Here is an 8,791-nt window from a genome sequence, read left to right as displayed (position 1 = left end):
GAGAGAAATATATTGGGAGGAGAAAGGGAGAAAAGGAATGGGGCAAATTATCTCTCATAAAAGAGGAAAGCAAAAGACTTATTAGAGGAGGGATAAAGAGGGAAGGTGAGAGAAAAACATGAAGTTTACTCTCATCACATTCCACTAAAGGAAGGAATAAAATGCACACTCATTTTGGTATGTAAACCTATCTTACAATACAGGAAAGTGGGGGATAAGGGAATAAGCAGGGTGGGGGGGATGATGGAAGGGAGAGCATGGGGAGGAGGGGGCAGTTTGAGGTCAACACTCATGGGGAGGGACAGGATCAAAAGAGAGAACAGAAGTAATGGGGGACAGGATAGGATGGAGGGAAATATAATTAGTTCTTACACAACACTACTATTATGGAAGTCATTTGCAAAACTACACAGATTTGGCCTAAATTGAATTGCTTGCCTTCCAAAGGGAAGGGTTGGGGAGGGAGGGAGGAAGAGAAGTTGGAACTCAAAGTTTTAGGAACAACTGTCGAGTACTGTTCTTGCCACTAGGAAATAAGAAATAAAGGTAAAGGGGTATAGGATGGAGACAAGGGCAGAGAGGGATGATAGAAGAGAGGACAGATTGGCAGACAGGGGCAATTAGAACACTCGGAGTTTTGGGGTGGGGGGAGGGGACAAAAGGGGAGAAAATTTGGAACCCAAAATTTCTGAAAATGAATGTTAAAAGTTAAATAAATAAATAAATGAATGAATGAATGAATGAAAAAATAAATAAATAAAAGAAAAATACTGAGGCTGTAGACTCCTTAATGGCACTAGCAATAACTCGGAAACAAGCACATCTACCTCTAAGACTACAGAGTCTCATCCTTGGGCATGGACCAGCTGCTGCTTCCAACTCCTGTCATTTTTCTTTCTTCAGATTTTAACTGTAGCTCCTATAACATCTGGGTCGTGGGGAAATGGAATGTGAAATTGGGAATTTCACAATGACTCAACCTTGCATCACATATGGAGATGGAGTCAAGGATGAGAGGGCCATATTTGTGTTTCTGATTGCTAGGTAAATTCAAATGTGATTTTAAGGAATTTGGGAACAATTGTACAGGAAAGAATTTAGGGTCTGACCTGGTATTTGAGCTATAAGACAGAACTCTGAAGCATCCTTCTCTAATTAGAGATGAACTCCTAACACTGAAAAGGAACTTCACTGACACCAGCCTTGCTAATCTACCTGTTAGAAGCAGTAGTGACATGTTAAAGAATGGCAAGTGGAGAAAGCTTAGAGAGCTAGAGTAGACACTATGTTCCATGGACCTACAGCAGGCAGTATTGCTGGGACCATTGCATAATACATGACTGTAAGTGACTAACAAGTCTCTAGAAAAAATGCTAATGGGCTCTTTCATCACTGGTGACAGAGCCTGAGCGAGATGCCATCCCGAGCTCGGGGAAGGAGTGCTTACTGAGGGATGCCCAAGAAGTTCCAGGGCGAGAACACCCGGTCAGCCGCTGCTTGAATGAGGAAGGCCAAAGCCAAAGCAGCTGATGATGCCAAGCGGCTGCAGGAACTGGAGGATGCCTATTGGAAGGATGATGACAAACACATCATGAGAAAGGAGCAGAGGAAGGAGGAGAAGAAGTGTCATCTAGAGTAACTGGAACTGAAGAAAGAGTTGCAAAGACTGCTGGAAGAAGAAGAGTCCAAGATGAAGGGGAAGTCACCCAAGCCCCTGACCCCAGGCAAAGTGACCAGGGCCCAGGTAGAGGAGAAGCTCCGCCGAGACCAGCAACAGAATGAAAAGGAGGAGACAGTGGACAAACCAAAAAGTCACCTGGAAGTACCTTTGGAGGAGAACATCAACCGCTGCATCCCTGAGGAGGGGAGAATGGAAGCCAGAACAATTGAAGATGCCATAGCTGTCCTCAGTGTTAGTGACAACTCTGATCACCACCCTGAGTGCTGCATGAAAGCTGCTTTTACTGCCTTTGAGAAGTCGCACTTGCCAAGGCTGAAGAAGGAGAACCCCAACATGCGTCTGTCCCACCTGAAACAGCTGTTGAAGAAAGAGTGGATAAAGTCCCCTGACAATCCCATGAACCAGCGGACCATGGCCTACAATGTCCAGAAATAGAACTTGGGGAATGGTAACAGGCAGAAGAAGAGAGGGGACCCATCCTACTCTGTTCCACTGGCTCCCAAGCCCTCAAATTCAGGTTTTGGGGGACAGAGAAGAACAGCCCCAGATAGAACCAGTGGAATTTTTTTAAAACACATTTGCCTCCCCTGTTCTCAGCACTACTGATTAAAAGAGGAGTCACCATCAAAAAAAAAATGCTAATGGATGAGGACTGATATTTTCCATGAGATCCAATGAGAACTCTATTATAAAGAATCATAGAATTTCAGAGTAGAGACCCCAATGGTCATTGTTTCATTTATCATGAAAAAAAATTCCTTCTTTAACACAGGTGTAGTGTATAATAGTCAAGCAAGTTCTGCCATTGAGTTTAAGGACCTATATTCATCTCCCACCTTTGACATTTAACTAATTGCATTAACCTGGCCAAGTCACATTAACCTCCCTAGGCCTCAGTTTCCTCCTCTATATGATGGGATGATTAGACTAGATGACCTCTGAAGGTCCCTTCTTATTCTAGATCTGGGATCCATATCTGATATATAATCATTTAGGCTTTGCTGAAAGACTACTATCTGTTGCTTCTGGGTTCTTTTGGGAGAGGGTGGGGAGGGGCTGAAGATTTCAATAGCAGTGGCAAAATGTAGAAATTTGTTTAGATATGTATGAACTGATGTGGAGCAAAATATGCACAATCAGGATAATAATTTGCACAACGACCATAATAATATAAAAGAAAACATTAAGTAACTCCATAACCTTGATCGATGCAGTGACTTCAGATGACTGATAGTGAAGCTTGCATCCCCCTTTTCAGCAATGACATGGTAGACTTTGGGTGCAAAATGAGTCATCCACTTTCAGATATGATAAATACATTGTCTTGTTTTTCTTCATTGTTCTATTTGGTACAAGAGAGGGTTCTTTAGGGGTGGTGGCAGCAGCGAGCATTGGGAAATTGCTTTCAATTCAAATATTCAAACAGATTTGTCACCTTGTCGATGTGGATATTCCCTCCAGTAAAGCAGATCACAACCTAATCATGCTTGCCCATCCTACTATCCTTATCCATGTCATCCTATAAGGTTCCTACAGGTGGCCTACCTAACATCCTGGAGATCTACTGTTTCTGGAATGACAAAGATGCTAATGGAGCACTCAAGATGTCTATCTGTCATTCTTTGCCCTCAACAAACAACTAGTCCTTCTTCTTCCTGGCATCCATTTTCCTGTTGTCAATTTTTGCTTCTATTTTACTTTGAAGTCCCTTGTTAGATATATGTTACAGCCTGCTCATAGGCACTATGCATCTTTCCAAAGTCCTCTGTGGAATATTCATTTTTAATTCTTCAGAGACTGTTGTATTCTATTTCTCATAGACATACAAAACCAGTAAAATATTGATGTTAATAATATGGGCTTCAGCTTACAGGAAAAGCTTGGGGTCATTAAAGTATATTTGTAGTATCTTGAAGACAATTTAGTCTATTCTGTTTAATTCTCAACTCAACTCCTTCCCGCTTTGTACAACTTTCCCAAATATACATAATGATAGACAGGTTCAATAGATAAATATATGCATGTCATAATCTTTGCAACAGACATTCTTCATCCATTTGGTCTCTACTGTGCGCCATATCAAACTCTTTGGAATGGCTGTGGATTCCTTCCAGGAAGCTCTGAAATGTTTCAGTGCTTGATCAATAATGCCATATATAGCCTATATTCTTATTATCTCCTTCCAAATAGAGAAAGTAAACACGGATGAGTTCCAAAGGTTTGCTAGTACTTATATTCTACAAATATGTAGCTAGTTTCTCACCATATGTAAAGTCTTTTCTTGATCCATATGTCCAAAATCTTCATGGAAAGCTTTTATGGACACAGAGCAACATATTTTGGGTGCCACCAACTGTTTCTGGGAGAGAATCTTTTTTAAATTCATTTAATTCAGAAAAAAAAAATTAAGGGAAATTTTAACCAGGGATAATGTCTGTTATCCTTGCTACCGTGAAGGCTAATGCTTGTAAATCTCTTGAACTCAGGAGTTCTGAGCCAAAGTGGACCAAGCCAATCAGGTGTCAATACCAAGTAAAGCATTAATATAGTGAAATCCCAGAAGTAGCATATGAACCAAGGTCAGAAATGGAGCGGGGTAAAGCCTCTATTCTGATCAGGGTGAAATTGGGCCCATAGGTACTTTAACCACACCATGAGCGGGCCTATAGCACCTACCACCCAGGGTTATCGTGAGAATGTGATAATATTTGTAAAGCAAACAGTGCCTGGTACATAGGAAGCATTTAACAAATGCTTGTTCCCCTCCCCCACTTCCAGTCAAAATAAATTAAGAAGACCCAATAGAAAAAGGAGGGGGAAGAAGAGAAATATGTTGACTTTATTATATACTAAAAAACAAATTGTACAAAATAGAGATTCAGGGTTTTACATATAATTCTCTTTTATTCTTTTCTCTTAAATTAAAAAAAATTAAACTAAATTAATTTAATTTAATAATTTAATATTTTTTTTTAACTTTTTAACTTTAAAAAAATTTAAAGAATGGTTAGGCCCCAAACAAACTTTTCCAGATTACTGCGACTTCCAATGAGGGAGGAGGCATGACATTTTTGCTTAGTTCTGGTCATTAGAAAGCCTCCCCCTACATCCTGGCTAAATTTCCTTCTTTGTATCTTCTACGTGTTGTTCCTAGTTCTGGTGTCTGTGGTTAAGCAGACCAAGTCCAATGCCTCTACCACATGTATAATGTACATGTATAATGTATTGAGTACATTAATCTTTGCCTAGCTCATTCCAATATGATGACACCTACCTTTCTAGCCTTATCTCAGTCTACTCATATACTTGAAAGATAGCTTTCATGTATCTTTTAAGTCTTCTTTTCTCCAGATTAAACAGCCCCATTTCCTTCAATAGTGGGTGGATCTAGGTAAATAGGTGTTACCTCCACACACACACACACACACACACACACACACACACACACACACACACACACACACATATATAATTTTTTTTTTCAGTTTAAAGTATAAGAGGAGGACTCACATAGAAGGTGAAGTAACAGAATTTTAGAGCATGGAGCAAGGAAAGATGGAGATCAAATGAAATTTAATAATTCTACCAGCTTTATAATTTTATATCTTTATGAGCCATTATTATGAACATTGTCACGATGAAAATTTCTGTATAACAAAATCACTTCCAAGGCTTTAACCAATGTCCCAATTTCCAAAGCCATAATAACATTTCTGAACAATAATATGGAGAGATCTTTGAAGGTCCTTTTAGAGACCTATAGTTTATATAATTGGTTGTCATGGGGGCAAGGGGGAGCATGGATGTGGAGATTCTAAAACCTTTTGTGTAGGCCAGGATCTTTAGGGAAGCAAGTCATTCTCAGAGTAGATTAGGAACATGGGAATTACATAAAACAGAAATATGTTTCTTAAAAGTCTATAAATCAAACGAATCTTTTTAAAACTAGTTCAGTGTATCAGAGAACAGCATTATAAACAGGAATTCTATAGTAAAACTTTTTATGCAATACAAAGGTTTTTACATTATAAAGTCAATAATCACACTTCAAATTAGGGCATAATTTGGGCAGTGGTTTTATGAAATGTAGATTTTCATGAATTGGATTTTCTTGGCATTGGATACATAGAATTCTTTTAAATAATTAAATGCTCCCCCCCCCCCCCCCCCCCCCCCCCCCCCCCCCCCGCTTTTTGCACTTACTTGTGTATAACACTATGTTAAACAATAGGGCTACAAAGAGGAGAGCATTATAGTCCCTGTTCAAGGATCTCCTATTCTAATGAAGAGACAATACAAGTAGAAAGTTTTAGCAGAAAGTCAGATAGAAAGGCCAAGAGTCCTTAGGTTTCAATGGCATTGAAGATGGCAATTCATTTTCTTTAATGTAATTTTAATTGATAAAATGGAGGCAGCAGAGTAGACTGAGATAAGGCTAGAAAGGTAGGGTGTCATCATATTGGAATGAGCTAGGCAAAGATTAAACTTTAGTTGGTAGGTAGTAGCATGCCATTAGAGGATTTTGAACAAGGAGTGGCATGACCTAATATTAGGAAGGTAAATATGAGACTAATATAAATGGTTCTTTAGAACAGGTAGAAACAGAGGAAGGAAAGATTCTATTGCAATATTCCGGAAGACTGGTAGCAGAGGTTTATACTGGTTAGTCGTGGGATTAAAGAATATGGGATAGATGGGAGAGTTATTTCAGAGGCAGCCTCAGCAGGGCTTGGTAACTGGATGAGGGGTGAGGCAAGAAGAGGAAAGAGTCAAGGATTTTGAATGTCTTTGAGTGGATGAGTGATGATGCCATTGAGAGAAAGAAATAAAGCAGTCAGAAGGAGTCCAAGGTTATGAAGCAAAGTTTTTAAGCTCAGTTGTAAACATTTTGAATTTGAGATACCAGGGATATATCAAAGTGGAGATGTCTTGAGTAATATAAGAATATGGAAGAGAAGAGAAGAGGGCTGAGGACCAGTCCTTGAGAAGTGTTCACGTTGGGGCGGGAAGAAAAATGATGTCATTAGAGAGACCAGAGCAGAATCAGGTGGCATCTTAGGAACTAAAAGAAGAGAGAATATCTAGAAGAAAGAGGTGCTCCAATAATCCCAGACTCTGAAGAGAAATCTAGGAGGATGAGGACTAGGGGGGAAAAAAAGTCCATTGGATTTGACAATTAAGAGGTTATTATTGGCCTTTGACAGCATGCCTTTAGGACAGTGGTGGATCTATAATTCAGATTCAAGGAACTGAGAGACAGGATAGTAAAGGCTTTAGGTACAGACAACTTTTTTTCCCTAAACGTTTGACAGTGAAAGGGAGGAGAGCAAGAGGAAGTAGGCTAGCTGAAATAAAAGGCTACTTTCCAAACTCCTGGAAAGAGGAGACTCACCAGTTCAATCTGGCCCATTGTTCTATAAATATCTTCAGGTAACATTCTTCCCAGACACCAGAGGGGGTGGGATCATGAATCACAAATACAGAGAAGTTTGGTTTAGTTCTATGTTAAATTATTTGCCACCAAATTTAAGAATGCCTTTAAAAATGTATTCTTTCCTTGATTCATTCATTTAGCTAGATAGCTAGTTAGGTAGTTTAACTAACTATTTTACAAAGATTGAATCAGAAAGTTGTCTTTATTCTAAGCACTGTGTAACAAGTAGCTAACTATCCCTCCAGGGAAGCATTTGGAGAAAAGTGAACTGAGAAAATGGGAAAATCAGTGGGAGTCTGGATGAATTAGATTCATTACATTTTGGTCCTACCATCCATTGTCAGTAACCTAACTCTGTACTGAATGCAGGCTTAGCATATAGACAAGTCAGTGGGAGAGTATACCCCCAAATCAATGGGAGGATGGTGGTCTGGAGTCTTACGATGCTAGAATGAATAAAGATGGCCAACCTGAAATGGATACTGCTGATTTGAGATTTTCATCTTTGTCAGAGAGAAATAAATAAAGCTAGGGGAAAATGTACTCAAAGAACTGTGACATAGAAAAGCCAGGAGGCAACCAGGAAAGAAAAGTAAATGACAGAGAAGAAGAGAACAAACAGAAAGGGAAATGAGATTTTTAAAGAGAAAGATAACAAATAGAAGGATATAGGTTAGGGAACAGTTAGGAGGTACACTGGATAGAGTGCTGGACCTGGAATCAGGAAGATCTGAGTTCAAATCTAGTCTCAGACACTTACTAGCTATATGACCCTGGGCAAGTCACTTAACCCAGTTTGCCTCAGCTTCCTCATCTGTAAAATGAGTTGAAGGAAATTCAAACCACTCCAGTATCTTTGCCAAGAAAATCCCAAATGGAGTCATGAAAAGTGGGACCTGACTGAAAAATGACTGAACTTCTTTGCCTAAGACTGTAAACTTTAAAGGAGGATGTGTGATATACACCTTGAACCTTTAGTACAGTGCCTAAGAAATGTTTACTGAAATTAATTAAATACTCCTAGCTTATTTTTGTGGGCAGTTGGTGATGCAGGAGGTAGAGCACTGGGCCTGCAGTCAGAAAGACCTCAGTTCAAATCCAGTCTCAGACACTTACTAGTTGTATGATCTTGGTCAAGTCACTTAACCTCTGTCTACCTCAGTTTCCTCATCTATAAAATATAGATAATAATAGCACCTACCTCCTAGGGTTCTTGTGAAGATCGCATCTCTCTCTTCTGTTTGAGTTTTCTCCTTCTTCACTGGGCTTAAGTCCAGTGAAAGGGAAGAATTACTCACTGATAAAGATGGTCCCCATAGTCACTAACACAGGAGTTTTTCTATCCCTCATCCCCTCCTACTTCTTTAGGGAACACTAGAAGTCTCTGTAAAGGTGGAGTTGGATAGTTCAGACATAAGAAAAACTGTTGATCCTTTGTCTTCATGCCTTGGTCATACTCCATTGGCACTGGACCTTTGCACACACAGAAAAGCTCCTTTGCAAATATAAGAGGAGAAATCTGCTACCCCCTCTTCATACCTATGTTATCACCATGTAGCTTTTCTGCATCATGCTTACATATGGAAAATCTTGAGCTCTCTGTGTTATGACTGGAACAGGATGATGAGTACCAAAAGTCTTGGAAGACAGATCAAGTGTGATGAAAGTCATGTTGG

At 39.6% G+C, this 8,791-nt stretch overlaps 1 pseudogene; it reads left to right on the top strand.

The window, feature by feature from the left end:
* The first annotated feature begins 1,453 nt into the window (after nt 1-1,453).
* Nucleotides 1,454-2,116, top strand: LOC140509076 (coiled-coil domain-containing protein 124 pseudogene; annotated as a pseudogene).
* The last annotated feature ends 6,675 nt before the right edge of the window (nt 2,117-8,791 follow it).

Source organism: Notamacropus eugenii, chromosome 5 (assembly GCF_028372415.1).
Source record: "Notamacropus eugenii isolate mMacEug1 chromosome 5, mMacEug1.pri_v2, whole genome shotgun sequence".
NCBI classification, from domain to species: domain Eukaryota; kingdom Metazoa; phylum Chordata; class Mammalia; order Diprotodontia; family Macropodidae; genus Notamacropus; species Notamacropus eugenii.
The sequence above is the reverse complement of the archived record's forward strand: the minus strand, read 5'-3'. Positions and strand labels throughout refer to the sequence as shown.